General features: G+C 46.2%; 1 protein-coding gene across 6 annotated transcripts in view; it reads left to right on the top strand.

Moving 5' to 3' along the window:
* The window catches only part of TCF20 (transcription factor 20), a 178052-nt gene that overhangs the window by 108628 nt on the left and 45199 nt on the right, over positions 1-24225 (top strand). The window lies entirely within an intron of this gene.

Genomic DNA, 24225 nt, shown 5'->3' with positions numbered 1-24225 from the left:
CCAGCTTCTCCATGTTGGCTCAAGTAAGAGAGGGGAGAGGTGCTCGCGAGGCTTACGTGTGCCACCACAATGGCCAGGAAAGAATTGTCTACATGCATTGTTTAGAAACCCTTTACTAGGAGGAGAGCAGGAAGAAAAGATTCTTCTTTGAGTTTCTCATGCCAAGGACTCTCGGTTTAGGTTGTGAGGTGTCTTTAATCAGCCCATTGAAAGGAATGGAAATAGGCAGTAACTTCTAGACCCAGTCCATTGGATAACATAGGAGTGTCCTTATTGTTACTCCTACCAAGTGCCTTTTAGCTTTATTGCTTTTAAAGTCAACTCACTTTTCTTTTAAATACTTTTGTCTAGCTTTTTTTTTGTGTGCCTTCTTGTTTTCTTTTTTCCTTCTTTTTGGTAGCACATAGGTAGAGGGTGTATTAGATTATTGTGATCTGGGGCTCTTCACATGCTGGAAGCGTTGTGTCTTCATAGTCTCTGTATCTGGCCTGTGGTGGGACTGCAGGAGCTGCTTGTGTAGGTAGCTGTGGCGCTGTACCTACAGAACAGGTCATGTCGTCTTCTAGGATAATGGAGAGCACTGACTTTGTATTCACCAGGCTTCTCGAGTCTGTGGCTTGATATCTTTGATCTGTTCTAGAGAATTCCCAGCAAGGCTCTTCACATATTGCTTTGCCCCTGTTCTTCCTGCATTCTGAGATTCCCGTTACACAGCTGTATATCACTGTATCCTTTTTGTCACTTATTCTCCCTGTCTTCCACTTGACCAGTTCTCTCTTTGACTAATCTACGTTTAATTAAAATTAAGAACTCAATGGACAAATTTATTGTATTTTTCAGTTTGGGTTCTTTTCAGTCTGTTATGTTGCTTTTTATGGACTCAGGTTCCCTGCTGAATTTTTTGAGCTTGGCTTTTATTTCCTACAACAGAGTAAATAGAATTGTTCTGTAATCTTCCCTCAATATTATTATTGAGTCCCTTTTGGGTCTGTGACTTTTCATGATGATTCTTACTCATGGTGTTTTGTCTAGTCACATGTTTGTGTACTGGACGTGGCATTTGAAACATTATTTATAGAAATAATTAGAGGCCATGGATATCTTTTTCCGAGGAGGATTTTCATTTGCTTTTTCCAGGTGCCTGAGAGCACTAGCAAACCAGGATCACTTTACTCCAAGTTGAGAGTTTGAGAGTTTCTTGACTGACCAGGTGACTTGAAGCCAAGTCCATGGGAAGGCTGATTACTTGTAGTTCACTCTTACTCCTGGGCGCATCCCTCTGAGACCTCAGTCCATTGCTCTGGGGACAGGGAGGGCTACCAGGTGTCTCCTGTGCAGGGCCCTGGGCGGCAACCCCGGCAGATCAGCTGTTGCCTCCAGGTCTCACCTCTTTGGATTTCTCTTCTTTTCAGGATATTAATTTGGTCATTCCTCAGTATCCTGTTAGCTTTGTGCCACTTTTAGTAAGATATATGTCTATTTCATCCATTTATTTTTTTGGCAAATTATTTAATCCATCATTATTGGATGCAGAAAATGAGACCTTATTTTTACGGGCTCATGGTATTGTAACATTCACCTAGAAACAAATGACCATAAAGTGAGAGACACTGCACTATAGTCTTGTTTGCATCTCACGTGACCATGAGCACACAATGGCAGAACTGGCCGGAGAGTCCCAGCACTGTTGGCTGGAGGGTTCTGCAGGAATCAGTATCTAGAGCAGGGTGTCCCACTTTTTGGCGTCTCTGGGCCACAGTGGAAGAAGAAGAGTTGTCTTGGGCCACGCATTAAATACACTGTGACACGTAATCACAAAAAAAATCTCATAATGTTTTAAGTAAATTTACAATTTTGTGTTGGGTCGCATTCATAGCCATCCTGGGCTGCATGTGGCCTGTGGGCCGCAGGTTGGACACCCCTGCATAGTCTCCAAACCTCATACCTGATTTTTAAATCCCAGCTCTGCCACTTACTAGCAGTTCTGTGATTCTTGTCTAAAAAATTGGAAATCTTAATTGCACTTACCTGTGATTGTGCTGATTAAGCTAGTAACTAAAGCTTTTAGAATGGTGCCTGAATCATAGTTATCCTGAGATAAATTTTAGCTACTATTGTAACCATCCAGAAAAAATCAAAATAGCTGGTTTTCAGAAAATGTTTATGTCCATTTGTCTCTTATTTTTAAAATTTGGGATTGTAAATGATGATGTCTTCTCATCAGCCACCTGTTCTCGGTGGGCTTATTTCAGCATGACTGAGGTTGCTAATTTCATGTCGGTGGTCAGGGAAGGAAGAGACAGTGCTGCATGTCTGAGACGTGAGTCTCTGACAGGCAGGCCGCTGTCGCTCGGCGGGGAGAGTGGGGATTGGTCTTGTGGCTTGTGGCTTTCTCCTAAAGAGTAAGAATGTGCTCTGTTGGCATTTTGATTGTGAACTAGGAGGACAGATGAGGATTTAACCCTGCTGTGATTTTAATGAAGGAACTGTAGATTCCAGGGTGTGGGCGCTTTCTTAATTAGAGAATCACATAGAAATTAACTGTCACAGAGTGGCTTTCTAATTAGTCATAGTAGTTACTTCGATTTTTAGGGTTTGGTTTGTTTGTTTGATTGATGGCTAACCCCTTCTCTAGTTTTTTCGTTATTTCTTGTCTTTGCCTAGTTTGTCATTGGTTCAGACTTTTCCCTGGGAACATGAGAGAGGAAGACAATAATAATAATAATAATGATTATTTTAATTTATGTGGTACTTAACAGTTCACAAATATATTGTGGAACATTCCCGTGAGGCAGAAAGGTAGGTTAACTCCATTTTGCAAATGAGTAAAGTGGGACTTGTGGGTTAAGTAACTTGCCCAAGTCACAGAACAAGAGGTAAAACCTGTAAGTATTTAAATACTGGTTTCCTGATTCTAAATATACAGAGATGGGCAAAAGCAGGTTTACAGTTGTGAGTACATGAGCCAGTTTAGTCTTGTATTATTATTTATCAATTACTGGGTTTGTCTTTGTGTTACAACTGTCAGCCCACTTTTGGCCACCCCTGTAGTATTTTTTTCCAGTGCATCACCCAGGAGAATTGATTGGAAACAAATTTAGTAGGGAAGCAGTTGCACCTTGCTAAAAGAAAGTAGTGGTTTTGCTCATTTTGGTTGCTAAAATAACATTCTACCTCCAGATAGTTGGGGGGGGGGGGTTACACACATTTTTCTTGGTCTTTTCCTTTAAGGCATTTAGTTCAATTCTAGGTCAGAAAGCAATGTCCAGTGGTCTCGCTGCCCCTTAGGGAGGGAGAGGTGGTTGTAGGCCGACTGGTGCCCACTCTCCTAATAGCCTACACCGAAGGAGGGTTTCATGGTTATGGCTTCTCAGGTCTTTGGGAGAGAGAGCAGACAGTTGTCAGGAGTAGTTTCTCTTGTCTCTCGGTGCCTGTTGGCGCATATGTGTACTTGGCACCCTCCTCTGTGCGGTTATGGCTTGCTACGGCTTGCCCTTTTTTTCCCTTTCTGAAATGAAATAAGAGCCCAAAGTACAGTCAAGAGTTCAATCCATTCACAAGTATCTGATGCTACTGAAATGGTCTGCCTTCTTAGTTCTGAAAGTCTTCCAATCCCAAAGTAATTCTTCGTTTAACTTTTATAAATGCGTTTGACGATAGTGGTTCATGTTAGTTTATTGATGACCATGCTAATTCTTGAGTCTCTTCTTGGAGACTTAGACGTGAGTCTTTCTCTTCAGTTCTGGGCCAGAGTTTTTAAGTTTGTGTTATGTTTGAAACAGCCCTTTGAGACGTCATTTGTAGGTATGGGATATTTGTAGGGCTTTTTTGTTGTTTGTTTTCTTTTTGTTGTTGTTTCCATTTGTTTTCAAGCGGGAAGGTCGGTAATCTTTAGACGGGTGCGTAGCTTGTAGCAAGAACTAACACACCGTTTCTCAGTGTTTTGGAGCGGTGTGTTTGAGGCAACAGTGCCGGTCCTAGAATGTCAGATCAGCGCTTCTCCTCCTAACTCCTGTGCATTTTTCACAGGAGTTAATTACCCAGATAATATTCCTCCCGTGCCTGGATCCCTCAGCCACATGGAGAGGACCCTTAATCTATAAAAAGGTCCATTGGCTTTTATCTGGAGTGGACTATACCCATGGATCTCAGTTCTGCTTTTTGCTTCCTTTGATAGGTTGACCTTTGGTGTTGGTACCTCCAATAAAATCCAGTCTTCACGCTTTGGTTGACTGCATTTCTCATTGGTTTGCCCAGGAGGGCCAAGGACGTTAAAATCAGTGTGTCCCATCCTACATCTCCTTTCTCAGACGTTTGGGGCCATGCTTTTGTTTACAGTGTTCTATTTGTTTGGATTCCACTTCTATTCATAAGTTCAGATGTGGTCGCTGGGTGTTAAAGGAGCTTTTTGCATTTTAAACATGTCTGATTCACTGGGTCATGTGTCTTCCTTCCATGGTTGTGTGCATGTAAAATATCTCAATATTTTTACTTTTCTTTGTGCTAAACTTAAAAAGTGCTTTCTTCCAAAGGTCAGAGCTTTTGGAAAAGGTAACTAATTTTCAAAACTCTAAAATGAGTTTTAAAAAACCTTTTGGATTCACATTATTTAAACTTTGAAGTAGCTAGTTAAGTAATTTCATTCATTAGAAGTCGTGCTCTGTGGCAGAGACACAGACCCGCCTGCTTGTCCATAGGCATCATTGAGAGGTGAGTCTCAAAGCAGGGAGTCCAGGAGGGTTACAGAGACCTGTTCTTAGGATTAACTCCCCTCCCAGATGAAAACTTTGAGTCTCCATCTGTAATCTGTTTTTTTAGAAAGAGAATTTATATATTTTTAAAGGTTTTATTTATTTATTTTTAGAGAGGGGGGAAGAGAGGGAGAGAAACATCAGTGTCTGATTGCCTCTCACCTGGCCCCCACTGGGGACCTAGCCTGCAGCCCAGGCATGTGCCCTGGCTGGGAATGTAACCGGCGACCCTTTGGTTCGCAGCCTGCACTCAATCCACTGAACTACACCAGCCAGGGCTAGAAAGAGAATTTACACTGTCAACTTAATTCTCCCAGCATTTGGATGCTTGCTATGTGCATGGTAGTAGGAGATAAAGTCCCACACCAGGGGCGGGCACGGAATAGAGGGGTCGGTACCTCTTGGGTGATGCTGACCATGGTGCGCTCCAGAAAGTCAGGGGGAAGACAGAGTTTGCACGAGACTTGAAAGGCAAGCGGTATGTCAGCAAAGCTAGTATTCCTACTTAGGCAGAAGTACCAGCTAGGACAAAGGCAAGGCTTCCAAAGTTATGTGCCAGGGGCACCAGGGAATACACAGAGCACGACTGAGATGGGAGGGTACGGGCACATTCCTTATTGGACCTGGGTTTAAATCCCAGCATTCCTTCTTTGCTGACTAGCTGTGTGCAACCTCGTGAGTATTACTTAAACTTCCCAAGCCTCACTTTTCCCGTCCCTGCAGAATGGCTACTAACTACATCATAGACTTGTTAAGATTAAATGAGAGTATGTTGCTTGGCACACAGTGTAAGGACTCAGTAAAAATAACTGCCATTATTCAATTTTATTTTTTGTTTTAAAGATACCATGTTTATTAAACCAGTCCCTGGAGGGTGACTGTCCCCTGTAGCTCCACCCCAAAGACAGCTATTGTCAACAGTTTGATGAATGTCTTCCTTTTAATTTCATCTCTGTACATCTTTGTGTTTTGTATTTGTTTTGATTATCACCATTCAGCTTTAGGGCGTTTGGGAGGCAGGGAAAGGGAAGGCTTTGTGGCATGCCTGGGAGATGAGGCTGAGCTGAATTAGGAGCCAGTGAAGGTTTTAGAGGTCAGGGGTGAGTTGATGGGATGGGTTTCAAGAGCAATGCTGAAATGTAAATTGGATTAAGGGGAAGTGTGCATTTGCTTGGCGGTTAGAGCTCCACGCACATACCACGCACACGTCAGACACCTCTGTTACTGTTGTCCACAACGCACTGCCTCGGTGGGGTGCCAAGGTGCTCTCTAGTAACGAAGTAAGGACGAGGCAGGGGCTGGGCACCAGGAGGTAGTGTGGAGACAATAGATGATGTGGCTGTACTGGCAAGGCAAGATCACTAAGCTGAGTGTTTCCTTACGTGAGGGCAGATGTGAGCCAGGCCTTGAAGAGTGACAGAGATTGGGGAACCATTTTTGGGAGGGACAAGGCACATGTCAAGAGGTAGGAGTACATACGTGTATGGAGTGCACAGCCTGGTCAAAGTGGTGGGTTTGGGTTGGTCAGTGGTGAGCAGTACAGTTGGAGAGGAGACTGCCGGTACCTTTGCCCATCCAGCTACGCGCTGTCCTCGGGGCTCTGATCTCAGTGTGTAGCAGTTGTCTCTCTGCTTCTGGAGGGTGAGCCTTTCCAGGACAGAACAGTGCCGTCGTCATCCCTGTATTCTCAGGCCTGGTAAAGGGTGTTTGCTGTGTATGGAAATTATAGACTCGATACCCTGCTGTCCCCTCAAACTCGGGATCTAAAGTAAAATTCTCATTTCATCTCTCCCTTCCGCCTTTCATTCTGCTCTCAGCCACCAGGCCTTAAACAAGCCACTCCCTCCTGTGCTGCTACAGCTCTGTGTGATTGCTTCTCCATCCCATAATGATTTTTGTACACTGTTGGGGGTCATACTGCTTGGGCCTCCCCAGCATGTCACACTCAGTTCTGGGGACCCCACATTGCCTTTCATCCTTCCTCACTAGCTCTTTCTTCCCTCCACTCTCCTCTGCTGGCATGTCCTCTTCCCAGCCACTAACGCTGGAGTGATTAGGCATCAGTCCTGCACAGAATCTCTGGACCAGTGGCTTTAAGCCTTTTTTTTTTTTTTTTTTTTTTAACCAAACACACTAATACTCACACATGCAGAGACACTCAGAACTGAAACAAAGTTTCACAAAAAGTTGTTACACTTCATCTTACTCTGAGCCATGGGCTCTGTTATTTTCTATTCTGTTCTATTTTTGTTTTGTTTTGTTTTGTTTGAAGTGCTGTTCATGACCCACTAAATTGATTTCACAACCTTCAGTTTGAAAAACTGCTCTGGGTGATCTCATCTACTCCTTTGGCTTTAAGTACTAGTTCTTGCTGATGACCTTCTCATTTATACCTCCATCCCCACCTTTCCTCTGAGGTCCAGACATGCCAGCCGTCTCCCTAACATCTCCACTTGGATGTCCACTAGGAATCTCAAAGTGAACATGTCCAACAAAGCACTGTTGGCCCCTCCAGCCTGTCCCACTCCCCCCCTCGTCCCTCTCCATGAGCGGCGCTGTGCCCCGAGTTGCTCAGTGAGGGACAGTGCTGCAGCACAAGCTCCCAAGCCCGCGCGCTGCCTGGGCTCAGACCTGATGCTGCCCTCTGACAAGCTTTGAGGCCTCGGGCAGTTGCTTGACCCCTCCCTCCCTGCCTCACTGTCTTCATTTTAATCAAGTGGGGTTGTCTGCTGTACCTTCCTTTTGGGACTATTTTGAAGATTGGATGAATTTTTACCTGTAAAGGAAATAGAACAGTGGCTGGCACGTGGCTGGTGCTCAACTAGTGTTGGCTACTGCTGTTTGTCATTGTTGTTTTGTCCGTTAATCCACTTCTGATCCATTAGCAATATCCGTTGGCTCTAACTTAAAAATGTGTCCTTTATTTGACCGCGTATCACCACCTCCGTCAACACCACATCCATCTGTGCAGTCAACATCCCTTACCCAGATGACCAAAATAGCTTCTTAACTAACTCCTTGCTTCTGCCCTTGCCCCTCCCAAAGTCTGTTTTCTACAAAACAGCCAGAGTGGCCATTTGAGAATTGAAACCAGAGTGTGTCACTCTAGCTCAAAACCTTCCAAGACCTTCTAATAAAACCCAAAAGTCTCACGTGGCTTACCAGGCCCCTCACCAGGACTCCAGTTGTGTTGTGCGTGGATGCACTGGTGAGCTTGTTACTGTGCAGACTCCGCATCTCCAGGAAGCACCCAGACGCAGTGCTGCTGGTCTGCCGGCCCCATGACAGCGAACCCTGTGTGCTCAGGGCCCCTTCCTCTGTTTGCATCTTCCTGTGCTCTCCCTGCACCTGGTTTCTGCCATGCGGCCACTCTGTTCCTCTCACCAAGCAAGCGTGTTCCTGCCTCTGGCCTTCACACAGATCTTTGTGTGGTCTGTCCCCTCATCTCGTTCCAGTCCCTGCTCACATATCACTTTCTTAAGGGGCTGGCCTGGACCATCCTATTTGAATCCCACCCTTTCCCTTGTACTCTTCTCTGTGCCCTTAGCCTCCTATTTCTCTCCATATATATTTATTTGTTAATTGTTTTGTCTATTCAAATGCTATTTTCATGGAGTGTTAGAACTTTGTGAGCCTTGTTGATAGTTGTATCCCCGGAACCTTGAGTCAGTGTGTGGGATGTAGTATTTGCTCCAATGTGTGTAAGTGTTTCCCTGTCGGATACGGGCTCCTCGAGGTCAGGGACCTGCCTTGTGCTTAGCCTGAATCTTCACTCTGGTTTTCTCCTGCCCCTCGCACCCTCATCGCCTCAGTCCTCAGTGGTTGTTAGCTGTTGGGTGCCAAACTGTTCTGCCAGGGGCTTTCCTTAATTTTTCTTTAAAAATTTTTTTTTTAAGATTTTACTTTTATTTATTTTTGGAGAGAGGGTAAGGGAGGGAGAAAGAGAGGGAAGGAAACATCCGTGTGCGAGAAAAACATGGGTCGGCTGCCTCCTGCACGCCCCCAACCGGGACCTGGCCCACAACCATTCCATTTGCAGGCAGACTCCCAACCCAGTAAGCCACACCGGTCAGGGCTAAACATTTTTTTTACATAAGTAACACATGACTATAGTCTTTAAAAATCAAACAAGTAAAAAAGTCCCTCCCCTGGTTAATGTTTGGTATGTATCCTTACCAGCCATTTTCTGGACTTACTCATTGTTTTGTAATTTATCCGCAACAAAAGAAAAGAATGAACTTGCTTCCAGTGTCAGAAGTCTTGGCAGAATAGTGCAATGTACCATCGACACTATCAAGGGCAAACTCCAGGGACATTTCTGTTGTACAGCTGAGAAAACTGAGACTTAAAAGAAGTGAGTAAATTGCTCAGGATCTCACCAGCAAAACCCAGTTCAGAACCCAATGGTGTCTGGGGTCAGGGTCACTGCCTGCCCTTTCCACTGCTTCACGCTGCCAGGAGCTGTGGGGACAGAGGCAGGGGCAACGGACTCACTGGAAGAAGGCTCCCGAAGAAGGGACATTTGAGCAGATCTTTGCAGAAGAGTCTGGGTTAATCAGTGGTGCTAGTGGGCAGGGTGCTGGCATCCAGGCATGGGTGACAGCTTGGGCAGGGACCTGGAGGTCTGAAGCACATGTGGGCAACAGAGAGAAGTTCGGTGTCACTGGAGCCTAAGGAGTGAAGTGAGGTCCTGAGAGGTGAAGCTAGAAATTCTGTTGCTGTCAGAAGCTGAAGGATCTTGAATTCCATGTTATGAACTCCTACGTTTTCTCAAACTGGTTAAATGGGGAACCAGGATTTTGTTTATTTACAAATATGTCAAACATACAGAACAGCACAGATATAATGGCCCCTATGTATCCATCACCCAGATTTAACAGATGCCACAGCGGGAGCCGCCTGAGTCCCTCCTTGCTTCCCCTCCACTTAGACCTGTGCTCCCAAACACCATGCTCTTCACACGCGGCAGTCCCCCCTTATCTGAGGTTTTGCCTTTTTCAGTTTCAGTTATCTGTGGTCAACCACAGTACAAAAATATTAAATGCAAAGTTTCAGAAATACACAATTCTTAAGTTTTAATTGCACGAGATGGCAGGCCATCCTACTCCGTCCCAATTGGGATGTGAATCATCCCTTGTCCAAGTGTTCCCATACTGTATGCGCCGCCCACCTTGTTAGCACTGAGTAGCACCTCAGTCATCAGATCGGTCTCTCCGTGTCCCCGTGCTGTGTTTACTTAATCAGGCCCCAGAGCGCCAGAGGAGTGGTGCTGGCGACTTGGATACGCCAAAGAGAAGCCTTAAAGTGATTTTCTTTTAAGTGAAAAGGTGGGTACAGTACCAGAAATTTTGAGAGGGGGAGAAACCACATTGACACAACTTTTATTACACTACATTATTTTATTTATTTTTTTTAATTTATTTTTTATTGTTATTCAATTACAGTTGTATGCCTTTTCTCCCCTTCCCTCCCCCCACCCCGGCTGAAACCATCTCCCTCCCCCACCCCCACCATCCCCCCCGATTTTGTCCATGTGTCCTTTATAATAGTTCCTGCATATTACACTACATTATAATTTACACTATTTTATTACTAGTTGTTAATCCCTTACTGTGTCTAATTTATAAGTTAAGCTTTGTGTGTAGGGCAAAAACATGGTTTACACAGGGTTTGCTACCATCAGTGGGTTCAGGCATCCATGCGGGTGTCGGAATGCATCCCCTGTGGTTGAGTGGGGACAACTGTATATTGTTTCTAAAATTCATCTGTATTTAAACACACAGAGTGAGAGCTAATTTGGAAAAGTTCCATCTTTAATTTATCAAATACAGTAAAAGAGGAAAAAGTATGGTCCTAAAAAACCACAACTACCCCTCGGGCTGGTGTGACATGTCCCCGTGGGGCCGACAGCATGTCCTGGCCTCCGGGCACAGCGAAGTGTTGTAGGCTTGCGCCTTCTACCGCATGTCTGCCCCTTGGAGAGACCACCACTTCCTCAAGAAGCCCAGGCTCCGTTTACTGAGGAATGGAATTTAGAAACTCAAGACCGAACGTCAGCTTGGGTCCCTGAGATTATTAGTGTTTTCTAAAACTACCACGCCTGCTTTTTGTGCATGTGTGATATTTAGCTTTTTAATTGACCTGGAATTTCTTTTTAAGGGTATTGTGAGATGGAGTCTTACACAATCATTTTTCTCCCAGTAAGGTAGTTATCCCAACACCCTTCATTTTAATTATAATTTAGAAAAAGTTATGATACACAGTAGAGCAAAACATCTGCATATTTAATAGTTTTCTACATTTTCTTGATTAGCTTTGCACATGTTCTTTAGATGACCGTTAGAGTTCATTTCTGAAACCATAATGGCAGGGTACTCCACAGAGGCAGCGGTGGGTCCCATGTCCAAGGGGGTGAAGGGCTGTGGACGTGAGGGGGGAGGCCGCAGACTGGGGAGATTGACACTGAGCAAGCCAAGTAAATCAATTAAACAAATATGTAAGTATACATTGATAATGGGGGCCAGGTTTGTAAATGTCCAAGGAGGACATTACAAGCAAGGAAAGCTGGAAAGCTGGAAGGGACCGGAGGGTGTTGGGTTGGAATTGGAGGTACCAAGATGAACTCATGGTTCTTTCACACATACGAGTGTGTACAGTAGACACAGAAGTGGTTATAGGTGTGGCTGTTCACATGTACATAATGTTCCAGCTAGAAGCAGTGGCATCCCACTCTTTGTTTCCAAATATTATCCTCCTCTAAAAGGAGTCAGGTGTCCTTGGAGAAATGGCTGGCTATTCCAGGGGTTGGGTTGGGAAAGTACACGAGATGAGCCTGGAACATCTTGTGCCAGGAAGTACGGGAATGTTCAATGATTGGGTCATGTAAATGGACACAGGATCCAGTTTCAAGAGGTTTTCACTGGCCAATTCTGGGACCGTTTGGGCAATGAATGAATGAGTGAATGAATGAATGAGGAGGGAAAGCTCTGCCTGCTAATGATGACTAGAGACTCACCATTAGGCAGCCGCCATAGAGGTGGTTGATTCACATAGGAGTCGGCAACTGGTGTGTGTCTGACAAAGAACAAGATACTGGTATAGTCTCAGGATTTCTCCCACGGGGTACTTATACTTACCAGTTACACAGTGAGGTTGTAACCTCACAGTGTAGAAGCCTGGCAGAGATGGGCTTGCCCAGGTGGAGGGATGGTTCTCCATCAGTCGCTCCTGACATGACGCACTGGGAGGAACCCAGCTCCACATCTCTGGTATTGCTGCCAGGAAGGTGGCCCCTGAGTCTGGACATACAGGTGGAGGGCCATCCTGCAGAACGGAAGGACTGTGCTTTCAGGAACATGGAAGTCAGGAGAACACTGAGGACTATTCAGGATTGACAGGACACTAGTGAGATGCGGCAATTTGTGTTCCTGGGCGGGATTCTGCGCCAGAAAGGAAAAGGGAACATTGTTGGGACAGGTTATCAGACTTGAATGGATGGCATCTGTGGGTTGGATTGGTGGTGCAGCGTGAATGTTGATCTCCTGGTGTATAGAGAGGGTTGTGTGCTGCTTGTGCATATAAGCAATAGGGCAAACGATGTGAGACATTATCTGCTGAGGGATCTTGTTAAAGGGGTACATACGTACTGTATTGTACTTCCCTGCACATTTGAAATTATTTCAAAATTATTTTTTAATATCTTATTAAAATCTTTACTAGAACTCTTAGTTTTATAAACTGATCTGTGGAAACTTGACTTCTTTTTGTCTAGATACGTTGCATATTATTTGGCTTGTTTATTTTTGTTTTGAGTTCTTCTTTGGGGTCCTTTGGTAAAGTTTATATTTTTCATCATAGAGCTTTTGCTCAATTCTGCTTTGGATTAGTCCTCTGGTATCTTTTTAATTTTGTTGTTATTATAAAATGAAGCACTTTTTGCCTGTAAGTGGCAACACTAATTGCTTTCTGTGATTTTGTCTGGGAAGGTTTAGAAATATGTACTCATACAACCTTTAAGTGAGAAAAAAAATCCAATAACGTCCTAGAAGCTCAGGCTCAACAGTTAGGGAAAACCCTCAGGGAGCCCCGGCTGGCCCAGAGATAGCCCCACTGGTCCCCTAGCTTCTCCTGCCCCTTTTCCAAGAAGTGTTGCCATCTTGTCACGTATTGGTCATCTGAACTGACCTTGGGATGCCCCTGTGACTATTCAACAGGCAGCCGTTGAGTTGGGAGGTGGGGGGGCGGGGCAGGCTCCCCTGGCCTGCCCCGCAGCATCGTGTGCCATTGCTCTACAGTGACAGAAGGGTGTGCTTGATAGGGCACTACAGCCTCCTGGCTGCTTGAGATTATGTCCAAAAATAGGCCTGCTCGCTGCAGGGCAGATTTCAGCTGTTTTTAGGCCTGATTCTGAAAAAAAGCTCAGAGCGGTGATTTCTGTGCGCACACTCGCTTGGGCGCCACGTTGCCCACCGGCGTCGGCGCTAGAATTCCAGGAGCAGAGTGTCCCTGGCAAGTGCCCCTCTCCCTGCCTGCCTCCGGACTGCGGGGGCTCCTGGGCCTGCCCGCCTTCCCCTCTGGCAGGGAAGTTCTTTTTCATCCGTAGGAGCAGGTAGGGCAAAGATATTTTTGAGGTAAAGTGAGGGGTGTATTTTTTTTAAATGAGGTTAATAACATTTTAAAATGGTTATTTTTTACACAGGCATTAATGTAAGTAGAGATGAAAAGAAAGAAAATGCATCCCCAGACCTGCCACCCTGAATAGTCCAAACAAATGCCTACTTTCTAGGTAGCTGGAACCGTAGCGCAGGTAGGAGTTTACATGCTGCTGTCTTTATCTGACTGTACATAACAAGCATTTCCCTGGTGCTAGAATCCTTATAATTATTTTCAATGAGTATGTACTATTTGTTGAGCAGACATACCATAATTTGCTTAATCATTTTCAAATGATAAAGAATTAGGTTCTTGCCAGCCTTTTCTTATAGATCACTGGAGTGAATGTGTTGGTACTTCAGTTTCTGTGCGGTTGTTTTGACATTTGCCTAGGATAAAGATCTAGTAAATAGAATTACTGGGTTGAAAGATACTAACATTTTTACAGTCATACGCCTCATGATGAAGTTTCGGTCAACAGAGGACCACATATATGACAGCAGCCTGATCAGATATAACGGAGCTGAATTTCTGAGCTTCTGGAGGAATTCTTCCTTTCTCTGACGGGAGCAGTAGCGTGGGGCGTGGCGATAGAGCGCCTCTCAGTCACGGCAGCTCCGTTTTGCGTTCACGGAAGACACCCCAGTCCGCCAGCCCCCCCCCCCCCGGACCTGGCCTGGCGGCCTTCAGAGCACGCTGCTGTGCGTTCTTGGTTGAGGACCCACGGTCTCTGCGCAGGCCCACGGGAGCTGCCTCCACAAGTGCCAGTGTTCAGTGCCGCTGGCCCTTTAGTACAAGCTGTCTGTGGCAGCGTGGAGCCAGCCTGTCCCTAGGGTTTGGACATATTCTCAGGTTGTAACGATGTAAGCCATAGACAAGTTTTATTTCTTCCAGTTCAATGCCAGAGAGATCCTTTGTGCCAGACAGGGTCAGTGAAACCAAAAACAATTTCTAAGGTCGAACTACTGAGTCCTCAGTTCTACTCCCTCTCCATGTTAAACATCCTCTTTCCTTTTTTAAACGAATACCACAGAGTTTCTTAATCCAACACTGTTCCAACATGCTATAGCCAAAACCACATCGCCACGACAGTCCCGTGTCTTTGTCTCTCATCTTGATTTGTTATTCCTACTGGTCCTCAGGCCACCTCCACGGCCCCCTGACAGTCTCTGCTACAGTGATCTACGCCTCACCCAGCCAGTTAGTTCCTCCCTCTCAGACACTCCCCGTCACCCAGCCCACCTCTCTGTTCTTGGAGCAGCACTGACAGCTTCCGCGTTCTGTTTCTGACTGTGTAGGAAGGAAGCGGGCAGAGGGCTTGTGGGACGGAGTTTAGTAGAGTCCACAGTAGTGGACGGCGGTGTCCCAGGCCTTCACGTTCACTCACCACCTCACCCAGGGCAGCTGCCAGTCCTGCGGGCTCTGTTCATGGAAAGTGCCCAGGACGGGTGCACCATGTTTATGTTTCATGTGTCTGTACAGTCCCCTCTCTGCGTTTAGATATGTTGAGACACACAAATACGTACCGCTGTGCTGCAGTTTCCTGCAGTATTCTGTGCGGGCACGTGCTGAGCAAGTTTGCAGCCTAGAAGCACAGGCCGTCCCGCGTGCCCGAGGCCTGTGAAAGGCGGCACCACCTAGGTGTGTGTAACTGCACTCTGTGGCGTTCGCGCTACGCTGAAATCGCCTGAGAACACATTTGTCATAACAGATCTCCATCACCAAGTGATGCATGACTGTATTATCAAATTGCTTTTTCAAAGAGTTGTAATAATTTATGCTGCTTTTGTTATTGTTTGTACCAGCTCCATCCTAACCTCGCTAGGTGGGATATCTATCATCTCTTAACTTGAAGGGAAAATTTTGTAGCTATACATTTGTGACCCCGTGTTTTTTTTGCTAGCATGTATATGATCATGGGTGAAGGTAGATGTTTTTTATAGCTCGCATGACTAATATAATTCAAGTTTTGACCCTCAGAAACCAAACTCTTTATATCTGTAGCATTTTGGTAGGTTTCTTTTTATTTTTTTAAAAGATTTTACTTATTTTCAGGGTGGGGGAAGGAAGGGAAAAAGAGACATCGTTGTGAGACGGGAACATCAATCGGCTGCCTCCAGCACAGGCCCCGACCCGGGAATCGAACCTGCAGCCCAGGCATGTGCCCCAACTGGAAACCAAACCCTGACCCTTCACCCTGCAGGACGCTGCCCGGCCCACTGAGCCACACCAGTGGGGGCGGGGTTTCTTTCTTTCTTTCCTGACTTGCAAATTCTGACTAAGTTGGTTCCTTAAGCTGCTTTCTGGGATTCTAAGCCAGGGAGCAAATCAGCACCACCAACCAAATTATACTGAGACACCCAGCCCCTCGGAAAGTCTAGGCTCTGCCCAGCTGTAAACAGGGCATAGAATTTGAGTTACCAGGTCAAAGCACTGGGCAGATCTCAGTGCCTGATCTACTTCAGAAGATCCCATGTTTCACACACCTCATATGTCTCGGCACAAGCAGTCCACTCACTTGCAGCAAATACCAAGATGCTTTCTAAAATGCTTCCTGGTTTGTGAGCGTCTTGCTGCTAGATCAAGGAAGGCTTCTGCTGGAAGTGCAGACCTGGTACCGGGGTGGGTGTTCCATATTCCGTTTGCTCTTGACTGTGAAATGTTTTGCTTGTTAACTGTTCTGCGCCTCAGTTTACAAAAGGGAGCACTAATGCTTCTCAGGGTGTAGTGCAAGTTAAGTACCTTTATTTACGTGAAGCGCCTGGTCCAGTGTGTGGCTTGTGTTAGACACGCGGTAAGTGGGGGATTGCTGTGGTTATTATCGAGCTGACATGGGTGTTTGTCAGGATTTTTAAAAACCTGGATTTGGGTGCTTCTTGCTCAATTTGTGGTGCAATGAAAGAAAAGAACAGGCTTTAGAACCAAAAGAATTTGAGTTACAGAATATCAGCTCCAGTTTATCCTAGAAAAGTGGCTTTTGGCAAATTCTATAATTTGGTTTCTTCTCATCCGTAAGTTGAAATATATGTAAAACCACAGAGTGCCTGACACATAGGATAAATGGTAGTTGTTATTACCTCGGTAGCACATACCTTAGATACCGATTAAAGGCAAATTCACTTCACTAAGTGTGTTTTTACTCAGGGGAAAAAAGCCAGCAAAGTCTCTGCTAAGGAAGACTTTGTGGAGATCATATTTCAGGAGCTCTTACAATTCCAAGAGCTGAGCCGTATGACCTGATGCAGTAGGAAGGAGTTTATGGACTAGGTGTTTCGGAGAAGGCCTCAAGGTGAGAGTGGGGTGATGGCACAGAGGGTACCAAGCAGGTTTGTGTGAGAAGGTGGAGAGGAGCAGAAATGGGGTGGGAAGATGCCAGGGGGCTTCAAAGCATGTGGGGCAGGCAATGCTGTCCAAACTGCGGGTGGAGAGAAGCTGCTTGGGTGATTGGCGTTGGGAGGGAGAACTTCCAGGGTTGTTGCTCTACTCCCAGAGCAGGGATGCAGAGGTAAAGGGCAAATACAAGAAATGGAGAAGTAGCAGCATCGGGCAAAATCTTAAACGCAGAGAGTCTAAGGAGTTTGGGGTAATTCTAAAGCTTGTTATTCTAAAGCTTATAACTGAGAGGGTTGTGGTTTTTCTTGAGGATGATAAGTTGGGTCCAGTTGAGGAAAGAACCACATTTTTGTCATTGGAATTGAGTTGGTGACTGCCCAACAATAAATATATTTTGTCATCTTTATAGAAATTATTCCAGCCACAAGCAACACTGTGCAGAGTCTTTCCGAGGAGAAGTGGCTGTTCTGTCTCCCTATTACCAACCACCTAACGAGGGCTGGAGGCCTTGTCTTCTGTCCCTGCATGGCCATTAAAACCGTGCCGTATGGTGAATAAGTCCTGCAGACCCCACCCTGCCCCCGCCCCGACAGCCAGAGCCCAGCACCAACCTGCTGTTCTGTTTTTGCCATCCCTTCCAGTTTTAACGCTGGGCATTTCTTACTTTCTTGCAGTTTGGCTGTACGTTTGGTCTGACATTTCTAGGTGTTGTGCTGAGGGAGGCTTTCCAGTCCCTCTGGTATGCCATATTGCATGGAATAGAAGTCTCTCACCCCCCGGGTGACAATATTCCGCTCTGAAATTCTAGGAATGAGAGAAGAACTATATTAGTCAGGGTCCTGGTAGGAAACAGATGGCACACTCAAACTGGGTAATTTGAGGAGCGTTTAATTGTATCACTCTGGGTTCATTCAGGAAAAGGGAAGCTTTCCATCCCACTTAGGAAGAGTTTTGATAGAGGAATTAAGGGCTTTCCCACCCATTGGAAGGTCAGGGAAGCTGCTCCAGAGCATCTGAGGCAGCACCACAGCAAGTGGCTCCCCCGAGCTCCCCGGGAAGCCATTGTGCATCTGTGTCTGCTGCTGCCGCCTCTGGGCCTATCAGCCTCCCCTTTCGTCTGCCTTCCAAATCTTTCTTGTGTTTCTCCGTGCCGGCTCTAACCCAAAACCGTGCTGGAAAGGGGTTCTGGAGAGGTAGCTCCCAGCTTCTGATCGGCAGAGGGGAGCTTAGGAAGAGGGTGCTCATGATGCTGCTACGTTGACTGTTCACAAGGGGTGATCAGGGTTTGGGGACGCCGAGGGAGAAAGCAGAGTCTCCTGGGCTAGCAGTGGCGTGAGTTACTACCCACAGGCCTGGAACACACACGGAGGAAGCAGTTCCCGGAGCCTGGAGAAGGCAGTGCGGGTTGCCTGGCCGAGCACAGCCATCAGCCAGCCTCAGTGGCTGCGGGGTAGGAGCTGTGGGGGCAGATTCCATCTCCTCACTCTCCTCATGCCTCTTCCCAGCCATAGAGGCCAGAAGCCAGGGGGCAGCAGAGTCTCCTGATAGTCTCTGAGGGTGCCTTCTCCCAGGGCGTAGAGTAGGATGGCGAAGGAGAGTGAAATGAAAGAGGAGGTGGGTCCCTGGAAAGCCCTCTCGAGGAAACTGCCTTGGGGACAGTTTGGAGAACTTTGTGGAGAAAAGATGGATTGGGGAGTGGGATGATGTTGGACCTGTGAAGGACTAAGGACAAAGGAAGCTCACGTTGGTTTCCTATAGATGACAAGGTTGTTGTCCCCGTGATAGGGTAGAGAGCGTGGCTGCTGGCATGTGGACTCTGGGCCATTGAATGTAAGGCACTAAGTCCTGGACCTCACTCACTAGCGCACCTCCAGAGGCTTCCTGAAACCATTCAGAAAGTTAGGAAGATGTGAGAAAACCAGGAATGGGAGAGTCCGGGCAAGGAAGAGTGGGGGAGGCAGGCGCATTGGTGAACCTCTTCTGCAGAATATGTATACAGACTCCTTGTGGGTGACCTGCTTCCTTCGGAGTGTCACATTTTCCTAAAGACCTCTCTGTTCATTCACAGTGCTTTAAAACCCATCCCACTGATGCTTTGCTTTTTAAATGATGGGATAGTATTGGAATGATGTCTCTTAGATTATTTTATGTGCTAATGTTAAAATTACAGTGACTCTGGGCTTGCGTTTTCAATTGCTGGTATACTTGGTTTTCTAATTGCTTTACTTGGGACTCCTAAAAATACGGACGTGCGTCCACTTTCTGGTGCTAGGTACTTCATGTACACTGAGAATGTTTAGCTTGCCTGGTACCCTGCAGGAGATACTTGGTTATGAATTTTTTTTTCATCTAGTCCATCATTTTCCAGCAGGTGTGCTATAAGAATTTTTTTTGTTTAAATTATGATCTTATAGAGAGGGGGAAGGGGTGAGAGAGAAACATCGATTTGTTGTTCTACTTATTGATACCTTCATTGGTTGATTCTTATATGTGCCCTGACTGAGGATCGAACCCACAACTTTGGCGTACCAGGATGACACTCCAACAACTGAGCTACCACCCAGCCAGGGCAAGAACTTTTAAAACACGCAGTACCTGACTATTTGGTCAGGATCACTGCTTCTTTTCCCATAGAGTATCAAGTAAAAAACTGAGCCCCGTCCTGGCTGGTGTGACTTCGTGGATTGAGCACCAGCCTGCAAATCAAAAATCGGTTTGATTCCCAGTCAGGGCACATGCCTGGGTTGCCGGCCAGGTCTCCATTGGGAGTGTGCAAGAGGCAGCTGACCCATGTCTCTCTCACATATTGATGTTTCTCTCCCTCTTCCCCCCTCCCTCTCTCTCTAAAAGTAAGTAAATAAAACCTTAAAAAAAATGAGCCAGTATACCTCAGTGGGTTGGGTGTTGTCCCACAAACTGAAAGGTCTCCAGTTCAGTTCCTGGTCAGGGGACATGCGAGAGGAAACCAACTGATCAGTGTTTTTCTCCCTCTTTCCCCCTTCCCTTCTCTCTAAAAATAAATAAATAAAATATTTTCAATAAATAAATAAATAATGAGACTTGCCAGCACAATAGTTGTCTGGTGTAGATGACTCAAAATTAGACGTATTTTGTCAGATTGGCAAAAAATACATTTTTTGGTGTGCTGCAGAAGTTCAGTAGTTTATATGTGCCAGGAGGTGAAAAAGGTTGAAAATCGCTATTGTAGTCCATAAACCAGAACTGTAACAACAGGGGGAGACGGCCTGAGAAGAGACCTTCGAAGGAATTGTACCCAAATGTTTCCCTTTCCGGAACTTGGATTTTCTCAGGAACTGGGGATGGCCTGACGGGAGGCGTGCTGATGTCAGAGTTAGTGGTCCTCAGCTCTCAGGGCTCCTGTTCAGGAAGAATTTAGAGCAAGTGACAACATTGTTTATGCCCTCGGATTTTTCAGAAGCCTAATTTCAGTTACTGAAGGATTAATTAAACAACATGTACTTATGGAGCAATTCTCTCTCTAGGAAGCTTTTCATTAAACTGCCAGATTTGGTCTTTTTGTTGGCTTTAACCCATGTAGAGGCCACTGGCACTTGAGAGCTAGAGCAGAAACGCACCACGGACAGAATCATTCTTGACAATCGTAGAAGTAATGGAGGTGGGCGTCCTTGTGAGGGGGTGGGAGAGAAAGGCCACCCTCTGACGGGACAAGTGCCAGCTGTCCCTGGCTGTCATTCACCCACTGTAGTGTCAGGAGCGTGGCCTGAGGAGGCTGAGTGTGCTCAAGAGCCTTTGAACCCGTGCTTGGGCTTCCTTGTCTGTGAAGTGAGGATGTATGTTGGTGTCGTGCACATCAGTGGCTAGGGTGTGAAATCCAGCACCACAGGAGGCACTCCGGTAACTAGCATCTGTTGCCCAGCAGGTACTGGGCATTGAAACACAGAAAGTAGTCTGTTGCAGAGGCATTTGGGAGAGGATGAAAAGCAGTTTCCTTTAGATTCTGAGGTTATATGAATTTTTAAAGGTGACTTTGGGTCATGTGATTATATACCAAACTTAATACCAAAGTAGTAGCCCCTTGTCTAGCTATTTTAGACCTAAGATATTTCAGGAAGAAGTAGGTCAGGCTCCTAGGGTTTGGAGTTACTGACCATCTTCAGCCCTGATCCGTGTTTGTTTTCTGAGGTCTTCTCATGCCTCGTATGTTGATTCAAGGTGGGGCTTTTCCCCTTGAAACTGGGCCTGGAGAAATTTGACAGGCAGGGTCTTCAACACCTTTAGCTCTGCTTTTAGGCTGATCGTGTTCTATTTATATTAAGTTCTAGCCCAGTTCTCTGAGGCCTAGTTCTTGTACCATTTACTGGTTCACAGAGGGCCTGCCGTGTGCTGCTTACTGTCTCAGTGACGGGAGGATTGCAGCAAGGCTCAAAGTCTCTGCCCTTTAGGACATTTATATTCTAGTGGAAAGAGACAGACAGTGCACAGTAACATATTCGTGTCTGCTGGGAATAAGTACTGAGGAGGAAGTGAGGTGGGGGAAGGAGTTTGGGAAAGCCGAGGCGAAGCTCTTTTTAATAGAGTGGCGGAGGAAGGCCTTATTAATCCGGTGACATTTGCCCAGAGACTAGAAGGAAGTAAGAGGGACAAGCTGTATGGCTGTGAAGAGCAGTGCAGGCGAGAACAAAGTTCCGGTGTAGAAATAGCAGTGACCCGTCCAGAGCCGTGAAACAGCGAGAGTGGAGTGGAGCAGAGCAGGGTGGGCGGAGAGACCAGAGAGGTAATGGGGTTGGGGAGGGGCCTCCCAGCTCAGCTTCACTTGGAGTGAGGTGGGAGCCACTGCAGGGGGTGGACATAAGGAACCCAACTTACCTTTTTAAAGTATCACCAACTTTTCCTGCCAATAACTCCATTTCCAGCTCCCCCTGAGAGGAAGCTAAGAAATTAGCTTTATAGCCATTGTAGAAAAACTTTGTCCTAACTTTTGTGTTTCGTAACTTCTTTTTAAAATAATTGATATTAAAGTCATTTGGAGCAGTTTAGCCTAATCTTGTTCATCTCTGACTCTGAGAGAAGGAGACTGGCCCAGGCAAAAGACAAAATAAAATCAGCTCTTGATTAACTGTTTAAAAAGAGCTTTATATCACATGCTAATTACATTCAAAAAGGTAATGCAAAGTGGTGGCCCAATCAGATGACTTTAGGAAGAGGGTAGGTCCTCGGCTTGATGAATTTTTATTTACCTCTATGGTGCAGTCCTCCAAAGTGACTGTTTCAATTCCCTGTTTCATAGTAACCAATAATTACTCTGTGAATACTGAATTGCTAAGTAAAAAACTATGTGGGGTCAGAGGTGCTAGAACTTCTGGCAAACCTCCAGAAAGAATCTTCCAAGAACAGTTGCTACTGTTTGGCTTATGCTGCCCAGCTCTTTGTTACCTGGGCATTGATGGCTGGGTGAGGGGGGTGCCTTGGACACAATTACGTGTCAGGAAGAAGTAACCCTTCTTCTTGTGGCTGACTGCAGTAAGGGGTCCCTGCAGTGGGGAGTCGTGTCACCAGTCATCACAGGGAGTTGGTAACTACAACAGACCTGCAGTTACATGCATTGGGATATAAGGGACTGAATTCCATTCTCAGTCCTGTCTCCATTTCTCAGATTTGGGGAGGGGGCGGTTGGAATGACTGTCATCATTTTTTTGAGACTTGGTTCAGTGACCAGTCTACTAACATGAAAACAAATAAATGAAAGTGATTTTTTTTTGAGATTTTATTTACTTATTTTTAGAGAGAAGTGAAATCAGTTGCATCTCACAGACCCTCAACTGGGAACCTGGCCCACAACCCAGGCATGTGCCCTGACCGGGAATCAAACTGGAGACCTTTTGGTTTGTGGTCCTGCACTCAATCCACTGAGCAATCAATACCAACTAAGGCAAAAGTGTTCTTCTCATCCTTGCCACACCATAACTGGAAAATATTTTTAAATTGCTGTTTTGTTTTTTTTTATTGAGAGTAATAACATAGTCCTATGTTTTTATCCAATTGAATTGGAGGGTGGTGCTCATTTATTTGATAATTGAAGTTTTTACTGCATTGAATTTGTTTTTACCCAAAGTGTTTCTTTTCATACTACTATAGACTCTTTTTGGGGAGAGGGGGTACAGTGAACTTTACTGATGCTGCATGACAAGGTAGGGCTCCCTAAGCCCCTCCCCTTCTTCAGGGGGTCTGGGATGGAAACTGAGGAGGTTAGGAGATTCAGTATGTTGAGGGATCGACATGGGGCAAGGACTTGCCAGCAGCCAGGGCCTGTCTTCCTCTCGCTGGGGCTGGTGATCCAGGGGGCCCTTACTCCTTGAGGGCATGTGTTCCACCACCGTGTTGCTGTCACCAAATTCATTGTCATACCAGGAAATGAGCTTGACAAATGGTCATTGAAAGTAATGCCAGCCCCAACATCAAAGATGGAGGAGTGGGCGTTACTGTTCAATTCGCAGGAGACAACCTGGTCCTCGGTATATCCCAGGATGCCCTTGAGCGGGCCCTCTGATGCCTGCTTCACTACCTTCTTTTGTATTTTTTTCATTATCATTTATCCCCTCTATACCTTCTTCCACCTCCACCCACCCTCTCCCCAGGAATCACCACACCGTTGGTGGTGGAATCCATGGCCACTACCTTCTTGATATCATCGTATTTGGCAGCTTTCTCCAGGCAGCAGGTCAGGTCCACAACTGACACATTGGGGGTGGGAACACAGAAGGTCATGCCAGTGAGCTTCTCATTCAGCTCAGGGATGACCTTGCCCATAGCCTTGGCAGCAGCAGCAGAATAGGAATTACGTTCTGGGCAGCCTGTTGGCCATCACACCACAGCTTCCCAGAGGGGCCATCCACGGTCTTCCAGATGGCAGTGATGGCATGGACTATGGTCATGAGACCCTCCACGATGTCGTGGGTGACCTTGCCAGGAGGGCCAAGTAGTGGGTGGTGTAGAAGGCACTGTGACAATCTTGAGAGAGTTGTCATACTTGTCGTGGTTCACAGCCATCACAAACATGGGGGCATCTGCAGAAGGGGCGGAGATGATGACCCTCTTGGCTCCACTCTTCTCCATAGGGGCGAAGCCATCAGTGGACTCCACAGCATACTCAGCACCAGAATCAGCCCATTTGATATTGGTGGGATCTCGCTTCTGGGAGATGGAGATGGGCTGTCTACTGATGGCAAGTTTTCTGTTCTCATCCTTGACTGTGCCTTCGAACTTGCCATGAGTAGAATCATACTAGCACATGTAGACCATGTAGTTGAGGTCAATGAAGGGGTTATTCATGGCGATAATATCCCATTTTGCCAGAGTTAAAAGCAGGCCTCGTGACCAGGCTCCCAATACGGCCAAACCCTTTCACCGTCACGTCTCGGGATTGTGGCTGGTACTGCACAGGAAGGCGTGGCTGTCTGTCAAATTGGAGGAGCAGAGAGCTCCTGCCTCACTCTTTAGGCCACTTCTC

Source organism: Desmodus rotundus, chromosome 3 (genome assembly GCF_022682495.2).
Source record: "Desmodus rotundus isolate HL8 chromosome 3, HLdesRot8A.1, whole genome shotgun sequence".
In the NCBI taxonomy this organism is placed as follows: domain Eukaryota; kingdom Metazoa; phylum Chordata; class Mammalia; order Chiroptera; family Phyllostomidae; genus Desmodus; species Desmodus rotundus.
This window is presented reverse-complemented; position numbering and strand designations above follow the sequence as displayed.